The sequence below is a fragment of the Scyliorhinus canicula genome, chromosome 8, assembly GCF_902713615.1.
Source record: "Scyliorhinus canicula chromosome 8, sScyCan1.1, whole genome shotgun sequence".
Taxonomy (NCBI): Eukaryota; Metazoa; Chordata; class Chondrichthyes; order Carcharhiniformes; family Scyliorhinidae; genus Scyliorhinus; species Scyliorhinus canicula.
The window spans coordinates 120,535,970-120,552,648 of record NC_052153.1 but is presented as its reverse complement, the minus strand read 5'-3'; positions in this window follow the sequence as shown (position 1 = coordinate 120,552,648).

Here is a 16,679-nt window from a genome sequence, read left to right as displayed (position 1 = left end):
GTGACAGAGTGCCACTCTGCCCAGAAGACATGCACCTGGAGGCCACCAATCCCTTGGGAGACCACCACGAATGCCGTTCCGTCTGGTCCCCATTTGTAGAGACCAGTACGGAATGGCACTCACCCGAGGTCTCTAAGGCGACGGAGATAGAACTCAACCCCTTGGTTACTGAGGGAACTGCTTATTAGCGTGAGACTAGTTGTCTCGCTCTCATATACAAATTTGCCAAAAAGTGATCCCACCCACAATGGGCAGGCTTCACATTGCAATGTCTTGCGAGATCAGCTGTGTGGCATAGTGGTTACCACTGCTGCCTCACAGCACCAGGGATCCGGGTTCAATTTCTGCCTTGGGCGACTGTGTGTGAAGTTTGCATGTTCTCTCCATGCCTGCATCGGTTTCCTCCGATTGCTCTGCTTTCCTCCCACGATCCAAAGATGTGAACAGGCACCCGGAACGTGGAGACTAGGGGGCTTTTCACAGTAACTTCATTGCAATGTTAATGTAAGCCTTCTTGAGACAATAATGATTATTATTATTATTGTTATGTGCAGGTTAGGTGGAGTGGCCATGATCAATTGCCCTTTAGTGTTCAGGGATGTGCAGGTTAAGTGTGGTTACAGAATTGCAGGGATAGGGTGCTCTTTCAGAAGGTTGGTGCAGACTTGATGGGCCAAATGGCCTCCTTTTACAGGGATTCTATGATGAGATTGCGTTGATCTTGCAAGGCATAGCAAGATGGGTAGATCCCGGGACCAGGGTCTCATGGCATTTACCAGACACTTTGTGCCGCGGCACGCTGCTTTGTGGGCAAAACATGGCCGATCGATCGAATCAATTAGATTTTCCTTGCTGGATTTTTTACGACTATCTTTTAAATAGTTTGTAATTTCCTGGGTGGACCACTTAATGTTCTTTTACCATGGGTGGGATTCTCCGACCCCCTGCCGGGTGGGGGGGGGGGGGTTTGTGTGTGGAGGGGGGGGGGTGTGTGTGGAGGGGGGAGAGGGCGATTGCTGGGGTGGGGGAGAGGGCGGGGGGGGCTGAGTGAATGGGAGTGGAGGGCGAGTGCCGGGGAGGGGGGAGAGGCGAGGGCCGGGGAGGGGGGTGAGGGGGCGAGTGCGGGAAGGGGGGAGGGGGGGGGGTGTGTGGGGGGAGGTTGTGTGGGGGGGGGGGGTGTGTGGAGGGAGGAGAGGGTGTGTGCCGGGGAGGGGGGAGAGGCCGAGTGCCAGGGAGGGGGGAGAGGACGAGTGCCGGGGTGGGTGGCGAGTACCAGGGAGAGGTCCGGGAAGGGGGTAGAGGACGAGTACCGGGGAGAGGGGGGGCAAGTGCCGGAGAGGGGAGAGCGAGTGTTGGGGAGGTGGGGAAAAGTGCCGGGAAGCGGGAAGAGGGCGATTGCTGGGGTGGGGGAGAGGGCGGGGGGGGCTGAGTGAATGGGAGTGGAGGGCGAGTGCCGGGGAGGGGGGAGAGGCGAGTGCCGGGGAGGGGGGAGAGGGGGCGAGTGCGGGAAGGGGGGAGAGGGGACGAGTGCCGGGGTGAAGGGGCGAGTGCCGGGGAGGGGGGAGAGGACGAGTGCCAGGAGAGGGGAGAGGACGAGTGCCGGGAGGGGGGAGAGGGCGAGTGCCGGGGTGAAGGGGCGAGTGTTGGGGAGGGGGGAAGAGGGCAGGGGAGGGGGCGGCGAGTACCGTGGAGGCGAGGGGCGAGTGGCGGGGAGGGGGAGGGGGGAGGGCGAGTGCCAGGGAGGGGGATAGGGGGTGAGTACCGGTGTGAGGGGGTGTGATGGGGAGGGGGGCGAGTGCCGGGTAGGGGGGAGGGCGAATGCCAGGGAGGGCGAGAGTGGGTGAGTGCCGGTGTGAGGGGGTATGACGGGGAGGGGAGGGCAGTGCCGGGGAAGGGGGCGAGTGCCGGGGAGGGCGATTGCCAGGGAGGGGGAGAGGGGGTGAGTGCCGGTGTGTGGGGGTGTGACGGGGAGGGCGGGTGCCGGGGAGGGGGGAGAGGTGTGTGGAGGGGGAGTGTGTGGAGGGGGGGGTGTGTGTGGAGGAGGTGTGGGGGGAGGCGAGTGCCGGGGAGGGGGGAGAGGGGGCGAGTGCCGGGGAGGTGTAGGGCGAGAGCTGGGGAAGGGAGAGAGGTGGTGAGTGCCGGGGAGGGGGGACGAGTGCAGGGGATGGGGGAGAGGGGGCGATTGCCAGGGTGAGTGGGCGAGTGCGGGGAGGGGGGGTGAGTGCTGGAGAAGGTGGGGCGTGCCGGGGAGCGGGGAGAGGGTGAGTGCCAGGGAGGGGGGAAAGGGGGAGAGTGCCGGGAAGGGGGGACAGGGCCAGGAAGGGGGGGAGAGGGCGAGTGTTGGGGAGGGGGGCGGCGAGTGCATGGGAGGGGAGGGTGAGTGCCAGGGAGGTGGGAGAGGGTGAGTGCAGGGGTGGACGAGTGCAGGGGAGGGGAGGGCGAGTGCCGGGAAAAGGGAAGAGGGCGAGTGCAGGGCAGGGGAGAGAGGGGGCGAGAGCCGGGGTGAGGGGGCGAGTGCCGGGGAGGGGGGCGAGTGCCAGAGTGGTGGGGAGGGCCAGGGAGGGGGGGTGGGCGAGTACCGGGGAGGGGGGCGAGTGCCGGGGAGGGGGATAGGGCGAGTACTAGGGTGAGGGGGTGAGTGCCGGGGTGAGGGGGCGAGTGCCGGGAAGGGGAGGGCGAGTGCCCGGGAAGGGGGCGAGTTCCGAGAAGGCGGGACAGGGTTGGGGATGGGGGAGAAGGCGAGGGAGGCCGTCCGCCTGGCCAAGTGCCAGCTTCCAACAGACGCGACCATGCAGCCCATGGCACCTGGCTGTGCGGGGGGGGGAGTTTGGGTACGGGCAATGCTGACATGTCGTCGTTCCCCCCCCCCCCCCCCCCCCCCAGCCCCCAACCCCTCCAAGTCGTTAAATTTGGTGATCAGCCAGCGATGTTGCCCGCCGTGGCGGGAACGTCACGTCTACATGTTACCCTGTGGGAGCAGGAGGAGGAGCGCGCCAGGGAGGCGGCGTAGGCTGCTGCAAAGGAGCGTGCCGCAGAGGGCCACGGCGACGGAGACGCCCGAGGAGGCAACGTATGTACCGGCCCTGCTCATCGTACTAGGACCTCACGTACCGGACATGCAGGAGGAGACTCCGGAAGAGCCGGGAAACCGTGGCACACATCTGCCACCTGATTGCACACCTGCACCGCGTGGCACTGGGGGAGGACACCCTCTCCCCGTGTCCGTCAAGGTTACGGTGGCCCTGAACATTTCTGCCGCGGGGTCATTCCAGGCGCCGAGTGGGGACCTGTCCGGCATCTCACAGACATCGATGCACCGGTGCATCCGGGCAGTGACAGATGCCCTCTCTGCCATTGCAGACCACTTCATCCAGTTCCATGTAGACCGGTCCAGCCAGGATATCCGGGCAGCGGGCTTCACTGCCCGGCCGGGTTTCCCATGGTCCAGGGCGTGATCGATGGGATGAACGTCGCCGTGCGGCCACCTGCAGATAACAGGGCCGTGTTCACCAGTAGGAAGGGGACCTATTCCATGAACATTCAGGTGGTCTGCCACCACCGTATGATGATCCTGCCTGTCTGCTCCCTGTACCCGGGCAGTGTACATGACTCTTTCGTACGGTGCAGTCTTACATCCCCGGCATGTTCGAGGGACGCGCCCTCCCCCCCCCCCCCCCCCCCCCCCCATCCCCGCCTACCCGGATGAGGGGCTGGTTGCTGGGTGACAGGGGTTACCTGTTGCGGTCATGGCTAATGACGCCTATACGGAGGCCACAGACTGATGCGGAGAACGGCTACAACGATGCCAATGCAGCAACCAGGGGTGTGATAGAGAGGTGCTTTGGGCTGCTAAAAATGCATTTCAGGTGCCTGGACTTCTCTGGTGGGGCCCTCCAGTACCCACCGGATCGGGTCGGCCGCATCGTTGTGGTGTGCTGCGTCCTCCATAACATAGCCCAGCAGAGGGGCAATGTGACGCAGGCAGAGGAGGGGGGAGTGGAGGAGCAGCAGGACGAGGCGCAGTCCTCCCCAGATGAGGATGGAGGCAATGGTCAGGACAGACGGGCTGGACATGGGCGGGAGGCTGCCCACCGTTACCGGCTGGGCCTGCGGGCACGGGACAGGCTGATAGCTGCCCAGTTCACTGACTAGGTGGCCGTGGAAATCGCCGAGTATGGGCACAGACTGCACACCACGGCATCAGCCGAGCACCCTCACCCCCCCCCCACCCACCCACCACCTACCCACCACCAATCACCCCACCCCACCCGCATGGACCCCACCCCTCCATTGCACATCCAACTGCGGCACAACGGGCCGGGCTCACACGGTTGCCGGTGGAACCGTGTCTATTGCAGCCCATGGAGGATGATGACGACCCGCTCTGCGATGAGCTCCTGACTCTACATCGTTGGACAATGTCTGACCCATGGCCACAGTACCATCCTCCACCCAGACCATCCCTACATGCGGCCGTGACACTGCAGCACACGGTCCCATCCTCTGCCCGGGGGAATGGCGAGGGCGACCCGAGGGGTGGGGGGGCACACTCACCTGAGGCCGACGTAATACCACCCCTCACACACACACTGGCGCTCACCGCACACCACACCCCCCACATGCTTCGGACAGAGCACAAAGGCAGCTTCTGTAGGTGTGAAAGTGATCTTTTTTTTCAATTTCTTTTTTTTTTAAATAATTTTTATTGAGATTTTCAAAAAATATAGGTCAGACATGGGTCAGACATTGTCCAACGATGTAGAGTCAGGAGCTCATCGCAGAGCGGGTCGTCATCATCCTCCATGGGCTGCAACAGACACGCTTCCACCGGCAACCGTGTCAGCCCGACCTGTTGTGCCGCAGTTGGATGTGCAATGGAGGGGTGGGGTCCATGCGGGTGGGGTGGGGTGGTTGGTGGTGGGTAGGTGGTGGGAGGGATATATATATTATTTTCTCTTTCTCTACACCCACTCCCATCAAAGCAAGCCCACCTGAGGGGAGTTGCATAAAAGGAGGTGGGAGAAAATAATTAATAAACAAATAAATAAAATAAAAATCGGGCATCGATAAAGGGGGAACAGAAAAACAAGGGGAGAAGAAAAGATGAAAGGGAAGGGGGAGAAAAAAAACGCCAGAAGGGAGCCAAGGGAAAGGGGGCACCAAAAGCAGGCGGGACAAAAGGCAAGCCAGCTCAGGCCAGCGAATCAGCCCACGAAGCGGCAGGACGGATGTACCGCCGCATCAAAAAGAGCCGGACAGACAGGTGCCCTCTCCCCTGGGGTTAGAGGGGGGCGTGAATTGGAAGGAAGCCTTTACTGAGGTGGTGAGGGAGCAGCTGCAGGCAATCAAGGCAGAGTTGAAAGCAGACGCAGAGGCCGCAGCACAGGCAGCAGTGGCCAGGGCCATGTCAGGGGTGCAGCAGGCTCTGACCAGATTGGAGGAGAAAGTGGAAGCTCAAGGGAAGAAACTGGAAGCTCAAGGGGGGAAACTGGAAGCCCATGAGGCAACCATTAAGGAGCTAGAGAAAGCAGCGACAGACATGAGCGACCGGGTCACGGCCCTAGAAAGGGAAGTGGCGAGTCTGGGCGCAACGCAGGGGAGCCTGAAGGGCAGGGTAGACGACCAAGAAAACAGCTCGAGAAGGCAAAATGTTAGGATAGTGGGCCTGCCAGAGGGGACCGAGGGAAGAAACCCCACAAAATACGTGGCTGCAATGCTGGGCAACTTAGTGGGCAGGAAAGCTTTCCCCACCCCACCGGATCTGGACAGAGCACATCGGTCGCTGCGCCCGAAGCCCAAGGAAGGGGATCAACCGAGAGCAGTCATAGCCAAACTGCACCGGTACCGGGATAGGGAGGCAATCCTGCGCTGGCCCAAGGAAAATAGAGCCAGCAAATGGGACGGGCACACCATCCGAATATATGAAGACCTTGGAGTGGATATATCTAAGAAACGGGCTGCGTTTAACAGAGCGAAAGCGGCTCTCTACAGGAACAAAGTGCGTTTTGGTATGCTGTACCCAGCGAAGCTCTGGGTCACATACCAAAACAAGGAATATTTCTTTACAGCCCCTGCTGAGGCGAATAGATTCGTCGAGGAGCACGGGCTGGAAGAACAGCAGGGGGGGTAGGGACGAGAGGCCCCTGGCAAGGAGCAACGACACGCCAATGGGTAGGATGGGGGAAGAGCAGGCAGAAAACCGTAGAGGCCAGGTAGAGGAGAAGCGAGACAACAACCTCCGAGAGGGGAGCCACCGTAATAGCAGGAAAGCTAGCGCCGGGGGCACGCAACAAAGCAGGGCCGCTGCGCACCCCCAACAGGGGGGAAGGCGCAAGGCAGGGGAGGGGGGAGATCACCCACCAAAGTCGGGAGAGCAAACGGGGACAGGAATAGGGTATAGAGGAGCAAAGGAGGGGTATACAGGGGAGGAGGGTAGAGGGAGAGACCAGGGGGGGGCACACAGGGAGGGGAAAGGTAGGGTCAAAGGGACAAACGAGGCCAGAAAAGGAACAGGGCTACAAAGTACCACAACCAAGGGCTCGGAACAAGGAACCGCTGCAAGCACCCACCCAGTACGGTCTGTGGGCAAAGGGCCCCCCAGAGTGCAGGGGACTACCCGCGTGGCGGACACACAGTGGACGGCCATGGCGGGTGCCCCCAAGACAAGGGGAAACCCCGGAGCGCAGAGACCCGAACGCATGGGGAGAGCAGTGGTAGCGGCCATCCTGGACGGCCCCCTAACAAAGGGAAACCCCGGAGGGCAGGGGCTCGTCCACCAGACAAACATGGTTAATCCCACAGGAACGAGGGGGCAGAAGCCCCCCACCAGGATAATCACCTGGAACGTAAGGGGACTTAACGGCCCAGTGAAGAGATCCAGAGTCCTCACCCACCTCAGAAATATGAGGGCCGACATAGTCTTCCTCCAAGAGACGCATCTGAGGGAGCAGGACCAACTGCGGGTAAGAAAGGGCTGGGTGGGACAAACCTACCATTCCTGCTATGGGACAAGGGCCAGGGGGGTGGCGATACTGATCGGCAAGAGGACAATGTTTAGGGCGACAAAGACGGTTACAGACCCAGGGGGGCGATATGTCATGGTCAACGGGGCCCTGGATGGGGCGCCGGTAGTCCTAGTCAACGTGTACGCGCCCAACTGGGATGACACGAGCTTCATCCAAAAGACCATGGCAGAAATCCCGGACATAGCGACGCATCGACTAATCATGGGGGGGGACTTCAACTGTGTACAGGACCCAAAGACGGACAGATCAAACCCCAAAACGGGGAAAACCTCAAACATGGCAAGGGAACTCGGTCACTTTATGGAGCAGATGGGAGCTGTGGACCCCTGGAGGTTCGCCCACCCGGGGGAGAAAGAATTCTCATTCTTCTCCCCAGTACACAACGTGTTCTCCAGAATTGACTTCTTTGTGGTGGGGAAAACGGTGCTTCCAGGGATAGACAAGGTGGAATACTCCGCAATTGTGAGATCAGACCACGCCCCACACTACATGGACGTGCGGCTGGAGACGGGAAGGGCCCAGCGCCCCACATGGAGGTTGGACGGTGCCTTACTAGCTGACAAGGCCTTCAGCGAAAGGATAGCGCGGGCCATAGCGGAGTACACGGAGAACAACCAAAACGGGGAGGTATCATCCTCCACGTTCTGGGAAGCGTTTAAGGCCGTAGTAAGAGGGGAAATCATTGCCTTCAAAGCGCAAAGAGATAGGGAGGAAAGGGTGGCTGGGCAGAAGCTGGTCGACTCCATACTGGAGGTAGACCGTAAATACTCCGAGGCCCCGACCGTAGAGCTCCTGACGGAGAGAAAAGAACTACAAAGGAACTTTGACCTGCTCTCCACCAGGAAAGCAGTGCACCAACTCCGCCAGGCGCGCGGGACCCTGTACGAACACGGAGACAAAGCCAGCCGCCTGTTGGCACACCAGCTGAGAAAGCAGGCAGCCACCAGAGAAATTGGGCAAATCAGGGGTACCAGAGGCATGTTGGAAACAGAACCAGAGAGGATTAACAAAACCTTCAAGGCCTTCTACCAAGAGCTGTACACCTCAGAGCCCCCAACGGGGAAGGCTGGGATGAACCGGTTCCTTGATGGACTGGTCATACCAGTCGTGGGAGAGGGAAGGAAACGGGACCTGGAAGCACCACTAGCACTGGGAGAGATCATGGACAGTATCAGCTCCATGCAGACGGGGAAGGCGCCGGGACCGGACGGATTCCCGGCGGACTTCTACAAAAAATTTGCGACAGCGCTGGCCCCGCACCTGCGGGAGATGTTCACAGACTCGCTAGCTAGGGGCACACTGCCACCCACGTTAGCACAGGCCTCAATCTCGCTGATACCTAAGAAAGACAAAGACCCAATGGAATGTGGGTCATACAGACCCATATCTCTGCTGAACGCAGACGCCAAAATACTGGCCAAAATCCTAGCCAAAAGGCTAGAAGACTGTGTACCTGAGGTGGTCACAGAGGACCAGACGGGCTTCGTCAAAGGTATACAGCTCACCTCGAACATCAGGCGCCTGCTGAACGCGATAATGACCCCCTCCGGGGAGAGAACACAAGAGGTGATCGTCTCCCTGGATGCAGAAAAGGCCTTCGACAGAGTCGAATGGAAATACCTCATAGAGGTACTGGAGCGGTTCGGGCTTGGAACAGGGTTCACCGCTTGGGTAAAGCTCCTATACAACGCCCCCGTGGCGAGTGTACGGACCAACAATACCAACTCCCAATACTTCCAGCTGCACAGGGGCACCAGACAAGGATGCCCACTGTCCCCACTGCTGTTCGCACTAGCAATCGAACCGCTAGCAATTGCGCTCAGGGCAGCAAAAAATTGGAGGGGGATCCGAAGGGGAGGCAGAAAGCACAGAGTCTCACTCTATGCAGACGATCTGCTCCTCTACATCTCGGACCCACAAAGCAGCATGGATGGAATCATCGCGCTCCTGAAAGAGTTTGGAGCCTTCTCGGGCTACAAACTCAACATGAGCAAAAGCGAGATCTTCCCAGTACACCAGCAAGGGGGGGGCAGCACTAAAGGGGCTGCCGTTCAAACAAGCCCGACATAAATTCCGCTACCTGGGGATCCAAATAGCCCATGACTGTAAAGGGATCCACAAATGGAACCTCACCAGCCTGGCGGAGGAAGTAAAAAAGGACCTGCAAAGATGGAACACACTCCCACTCTCCCTCGCAGGAAGAGTCCAGACGATCAAAATGAACGTATTGCCCAGGTTCCTCTTCCTGTTTAGATCCATTCCGATCTACATCCCCAAGGCCTTCTTCATAGCGCTGGACAAACTTATCATGGCGTTCGTATGGGGGGGTAAAAATGCTAGGATCCCAAAGAAGGTCCTACAGAAAACAAAATCCAGGGGGGGGCTAGCCCTCCCGAATCTACAATTCTACCACTGGGCGGCAACAGCCGAGCGAGTAAGGGGATGGATCCAGGAGCCAGAAGCCGAGTGGGTGCGTGCGGAGGAGGCCTCCTGCATGGGGACCTCCCTCCGGGCCCTCGCCACGGCAGCACTCCCATCCCCACCCAAAAAACACTCCAGCAGCCCAGTGGTGACAGCCACCCTCCAATCCTGGAACCAACTGCGGCAGCAATTTGGCCTGAACAAAATGTCGGACAAGGCTCCCATCTGCAACAACCATAGGTTCAAACCAGCACTGACTGACGCCACCTTCAAAAGGTGGAGACAGGACGGGGGGACACTGACAGTCAGGGACCTATACACGGACGACAGGATCGCAACACTGGACGAACTGACAGAGAAATTTCAGCTAGCTGGGGGGAACGAGCTACGGTACCTGCAGCTCAAAAACTTCCTACGAAAGGAGACAAGGACGTACCCACAACCGCCACGACAGACACTACTGGAAGACCTACTGGACGCAAGTATCCTAGAGAAAGGGAACTGTAGTGACATGTATGGCCGACTGGTAGATAGGGACGACACCGTACTGGACGCAACAAGAAGTAAATGGGAGAACGACCTGGGGATGGAGATAGGGTGGGGACTCTGGAGCGAAGCACTGCATAGGGTCAACTCCACCTCCACGTGCGCAAGGCTCAGCCTGACGCAACTAAAAGTGGTACATAGAGCCCACTTAACGAGAAACCGTATGAGTAGGTTCTTCCCGGAGGTGGAGGACAGATGTGAGCGGTGCCAAAGAGGCCCGGCCAACCACGCCCACATGTTCTGGTCTTGCCCCAGACTTGTGGAGTACTGGACAGCCTTCTTCGAGGCTATGTCGAAAGTGGTGGGGGTGAGGGTGGAGCCAGGCCCGATAGTGGCGGTCTTTGGGGTTTCAGACCAGCCAGATCTATTCCTGGGGAGGAGGGCGGACGCCCTTGCCTTTGCCTCCCTGATCGCCCGCCGTAGAATCTTGTTTGGCTGGCGGTCAGCAGCACCGCCCAGAGCTGCAGACTGGCTGTCCGACCTCTCGGATTCTCTCCAAATGGAGAAAATCAAATTCGCCATCCGAGGGTCGGACGACGGCTTCCACAGAACGTGGGAGCCATTCATGCAATTGTTCCGGGACCTGTTTGTGGCAAACGTACAAGAGGAAGAATAGTCGGGGGAAGGTAGCCGGCGGGGAGGGGGGGGGGGCTACGGGCTCGTTACGGGGGTTTGATGGCTAGCTAAGGCCCAAAACCAAACTAAATAAATGCCAATAAACATGTTGGGGAATGTAAAATATGTATGCCGGCAAAGAGGGGGAGGCCACAGTTATTACTACGAAGATGCTCACCTGTAAATATATATGTTAATTTTTGCGTGTTTTTTTTTCTCTCTCTAACAATTTGTAATTTGTTCAATATAAAACATGAAAACTGAATAAAAAACATTTATAAAAAAAAAAACAGAAAATTACAAGAAAACAGTATTAACAACAAAAAAAGAGAAAAAACACAATAACCCCCAAAACCAACCCCCCCCCCCCCCCCCCCAGCAACTACAAAAAGAAGTAATGAAGAAATAGGTAAGCACCCGGCATATTCAATAAACACATGTAAACATTTCTCCCCTCCCCCGAAACCAAGCCCCCCCCCCCCCGGGTTTGCTGCTGCTGCCAGCCTCTTTTCCCACCGTTCTGCCAGGAAGTCAAGAAAAGGCTGCCACCGCCTAAAAAACCCCTATACTGATCCCCTCAGGGCAAATTTCACCCTCTCCAATTTGATGAACCCCGCCATATCATTGATCCAGGCCTCCACGCTTGGGGGCCTCGCATCCTTCCATTGAAACAAAATCCTCCGCCGGGCTACGAGGGACGCAAAGGCCAGAACACCGGCCTCTTTCGCCTCCTGCACTCCCGGCTCCACTGCAACCCCAAAAATTGCGAGTCCCCAGCCTGGCTTGACTCTGGATCCTACCACCCTCGACACCGTCCTTGCTACCCCCTTCCAGAACTCCCCCAATGCTGGGCATGCCCAGAACATATAGGCATGGTTCGCTGGGCTCCCCGAGCACCTAGCACACCTGTCTTCGCCCCCAAAAACCCTACTCATCCTCGTCCCGGTCATGTGGGCCCTATGTAGCACTTTGAACTGTATGAGGCTAAGCCTCGCACAGGAAGAGGAGGAATTCACTCTTTCCAGGGCATCCGCCCACGTCCCCTCCTCAATGTCCTCACCCAGCTCCTCTTTCCATTTACCCTTCAGCTCCTCCACCGAGGCCTCATCCACCTCCTGCATGACGTGGTACACATCCAAAATCCTCCCCCTCCAACCCCACCCCTGAGAGCACCCTGTCCCGTACCCCACGTGGGGGCAGCAGAGGGAACCCCTCCACCTGCCGCCTGGCAAACGCCCTAACCTGCATGTACCTAAACATGTTCCTCGGGGGGAGCCCAAACTTCCCCTCTAACTCACCCAGGCTCGCAAACCTCCCATCCACAAACAGGTCCCTCAACCTCCTAATACCTATCCTGTGCCAGCCAAGAACCCGCCATCGATGCTCCCTGGTACAAACCGGTGATTCCCCCGTATCGGGGACTCCATCAAGCCCCCACCTCCCACCTATGCCATCTCCATTGCCCCCAGATTTTGAGGGTAGCCGCCACCACCGGGCTCGTAGTATACCTCATTGGAGGGAGCGGCAACGGCGCCGTTACCAGCATCTCCAGGCTCATGTCCACACAGGACGCCATCTCTATCCTCTTCCATGCTGCCCCTGCCCCATCCATTACCCACTTACGCACCATCACTGCATTGGTAGCCCAGTAGTACCCACAGAGGTTGGGCAACGCCAGCCCCCCACTATCCCTGACCCGCTCCATAAACACCCTTCTCATCCTCGGAATCCCATGCACCCATACAAATCCCGTAATACTCCTGTTGACCCTCCTTAAAAAGGCCTTTGGGATAAGGATGGGGAGGCACTGGAACAGGAACAAAAACCTCGGGAGCACCGTAATCTTGACTGACTGCACCCTGCCCGCCAGCGACAGCGACAACATGTCCCATCTTTTAAACTCCTCCTCCATTTGCTCCACCAGCCTAGTGAGGTTAAGTTTGTGTAGGGCACCCCAGCTCTTAGCCACCTGGACTCCCAGGTACCTAAAGCTCCTCCCTGCCCTTTTCAGTTGGAGCCTACCAATCCCCTCCTCTTGATCCCCTGGGTGCACAACGAACAGCTCATTCTTACCCAGGTTGAGCTTGTACCCTGAAAAGCCCTCAAATTCCCTAAGAATCTTCATCACCTCCGGCATTCCCCCCACTGGGTTCGCCACATATAGCAACAAGTCATCTGCAGATAGTGACACTGGGTGCTCCTCCCCATCCCCGCACCAGACCCCTCCAATTCCTCGAATCCCTCAACGCCATGGCCAGGGGCTCAATTGCCAATGCAAAAAGCAAGGGGGACAGGGGACACCCCTGTCTCCTCCCCCGGTACAACCAAAAGTACTCCGATCTCCTATTCGTGACTACGCTCGCCATCGGTGCCTCATATAACAGCCTCACCCAACTGACAAACCCCTGCCCGAACCCAAGTCTTTCCAGCACCTCCCACAAGTACCCCCACTCAACCCTATCAAAGGCCTTCTCCGCGTCTAATGCTACCACTATCTCCGCCTCCCCTTCTACCGCCGGCATCATTATAACATTCAGAAGCCTACGTATATTGGTGTTCAGCTGCCTTCCCTTCACAAACCCCGCCTGGTCCTCATGAATGACCCTCGGCACACAGTCCTCTATCCCTTGTGGCCAAGATCTTCGCCAACAGCTTGGCATGCACATTTAACAACGAGATTGGACTATATGATCCAAACTGCAGGGGGTCCTTGTCCCGTTTAAGGATCAAGGAAATCAGCGCCCGTGACATAGTCGGGGGCAAAGCCCCCCCCCCCTCCCTTGCCTCGTTAAAGGTCCTAACCAACAGGGGGCCCAGCAGGTCTGCGTACATTTTGTAAAATTCGACCGGGAACCCATCCGGCCCCTGCGCCTTCCCCGACTGCATGCTGCCTATCCCTTTGACCAGCTCCTCCAGCTCAATCGGCGCCCCCCAGCCCCTCCACCTGTCCCTCCTCCACCTTTGGAAATCTCAGCCTGTCCAAAAAGCGCCCCATTCCCCCCCTCTCCACCGGGGACTCGGACCGGTACAATTCCCCATAAAAGTCCCTAAAGACCCCATTAATATCCACCCCCCTTCGCACCACATTTCTTCCCCCATACGTCACTCCACCAATCTCGCTGGCTGCGTCCTGCTTACGGAGCTGATGCGCCAGCAGCCTACTCACCTTCTGGTGTGAAAGTGATCTTAATAACAAACAGTCCATCCACGTGCCCTAGCCCCTATAACTTGTCTGTGCCCTGCACCCGTGCCAACTTACTCAGTGTTTAATTGTATTATGGGAGCGGCATTTTCAGAACCCCAAAATGTATCATGGAGTTCAACCAACCTCTCCCTTTAATGGATTGTTGCTTTTGAAGCACACGGCTTGTTACCCAGGTGTGGTATTACAATTATGGACATGTGGGTTTTTAAACACAAAACAATGTTTATTCCATGAATTGAACTTAACCTTTTCAAATAAACATTGGATCATTTACAACCCCGAAAATAATACAACCCTAAATAATCCTTCAAAATGTTCCTTCAAACCTCCAAAAGACTTAACACCTTTAAACAGAAACACATCAGGTTAAAGACATTACTATTATGAGTTTAAATCACCCAAATGATTCAGAGATGGTCGTTCATAGCAGAGATCATGGCAGATCCAGCTCACTGCAAACACAGGACACATCCAAGCTCTTTTCCTCAAAACTGGCTTTTCCTTTCAAACAGCTCACAGCAAACCAGCCAGGTACTTTCAGCTGCTCTCTCAAACTGAAACTATAACTCCTAAAAAGCAGAATTGAGCTTAACTCAGCTACCCCCACCCTCTGACATCACTTCAGTAATATGAGCTGTTCCATTTCTTAAAGGTACATTGCTTAAACTTCCATTTCTTAATGGGATTCTCACATGACACCTCCCCCCAAGAAAAAAAATAAACCATCAACTTCAAGATGGTTTCATTTCACACTTTTGTACCATCCACTGAGAAATGTACACAGTAAATATACTTTCTCGTTTCACAAAAAAAAACAACACACGCAAACAGGCATAATAATAAAATCCATTTTTCTTTGTTCTTCTTCCTCCAACCGAAAACCTTCTCGATTGACAGTCTCTTTGAACAAGAAAGTCTCTGCACGATCCATCCATCCCTCTGCTCCTCGGCATTTCTCTTTAGAATCAGATACTTTAGTTCAATCTGACCACAGAACCCCTTGCAATTCTCTAATACAGGGGCATTGGTGATCACAGCTTTCAGGCAGTCAAATGCCTGTTGACACTCCACTGTCCATTGGAATTTGTTACGCTTCTTGAGCAACTCCATCAGTGGAGCGACCACACTGCTAAAATTTGGTACAAATTTCCGGTAAAATCCACTCATACCAAGAAACCGCCTTATTTCCCGTCGCCTTGAGGGTATCGGAAACTCCTCAAGGAAAGTGATTCGGGCTTCTCCAAATTCACTTTTGACTAGGTTCATCACCAAACCAGTCTCCTGATGTCGATCGAAGAACTCCATACGATGTTTTAAATGTTCTTTTCACGTCTGGAAGTTGGAAATAAAAGCAGATTGTCCCACTTTCTCAATGTAATCCTTCAAACGTGGGATAGGATAAGAGTCCATTCTTGTAACTGCATCCACCTTTCGATAGTCCACACACAACTGTTGAGTACCGTCTGGTTTAGGTACGATCACTATGGGTGAGCTCCATTGGCTGCAACCCACTTCAATTACGCCATTTTTCAGCATACTCTCAATCTCTATGTTAACCTGTGCCAATTTTAAAGGATTACGTCTATATGGATGTTGTTTGATAGGAACAGCATGTCCCACATCTACATCATGTATAGCCATTTTAGTACTTCCCAATTTATCTCCACAAACCTGCCCATGTGATATCAATACCTATTCCAGGTCAGTTCGATTTTCCTCTAGGAAGGTAACTTAACAATTCATCCCAATTTTTAAGAACATCCTCATTTTCCAATTTAATTTAAGGTATGTCAAATTCACAGTCATCTGGATTTGGTTCGTCACTTTGAATTAAAATCATTAAAACTTCCTTTTTCTCTCCTTCCCTTTCAAAGTACCTTTTAAGCAGATTCACATGACACACTCGGTGAGTCTTCCTTCTATTTGGTGTTTTTACCACATAATTCACCTCACTTAATTTCCTTTCAATCTGATACTGTCCACAAAACCTAGCTTTTAAAGGCTCATCTACCACTGGTAACAACACTAAAACTTTATCCCCACTGACAAAACTACAAACTTAGTTCGTAGCCCCTACGAACTTAGGGGCTGTTCAGCTCACAGGGCTAATCGCTGGCTTTGAAAGCAGACCAAGGCAAGCCAGCAGAACGGTTCGATTCCCGTAACAGCCTCCCCGAACAGGCGCCGGAATGTGGCGACTAGGGGCTTTTCACAGTAACTTCATTTGAAGCCTACTCGTGACAATAAGCGATTTTCATTTTCATTTCATTTCAACTTTGGATTTCTTGTCCGCTACCCGTTTCATCACATTTTGTGCAATTTTCAAATGTTGTCTAGCCAATTCACCTGCTCTATTTAATCGTTCCCTAAAATTTGACTCGTAATCCAATAGTGTAATTTCCGATTTCTCACCCACCAATTTTTCCTTAAGCAAGTTAAGCGGTCCTCTTACCTCATGACCAAAAATTAGTTCAAAAGGACTAAATTTGGTAGACTCATTAGGTGCATTCCTAATTGCAAACAATACGAATGGAATTCCTTTATCCCAATCCTCTGGATAATCTTAACAATACGCCTTCGACATTGTCTTCGATGTCTGATGCCACCTTTCTAACACTCCCTGCGATTCTGGATGATACGCAGTTGATTAAAATTGTTTTATTCCTAAACTATCCATAACTTCTTTGAATAACTTTGAAGTAAAATTTGACCCTTGATCCGATTGAATTTCTGTGGGTAGTCCATATCTAGTAATGAATTTAAATAACTCCTCCACAATCTTTTAGCTGTAATATTACATACTGGAATGGCCTCTGGAAACCTAGTAGACACATCCATTATAGTCAAAAGATATTGATTCCCACTTT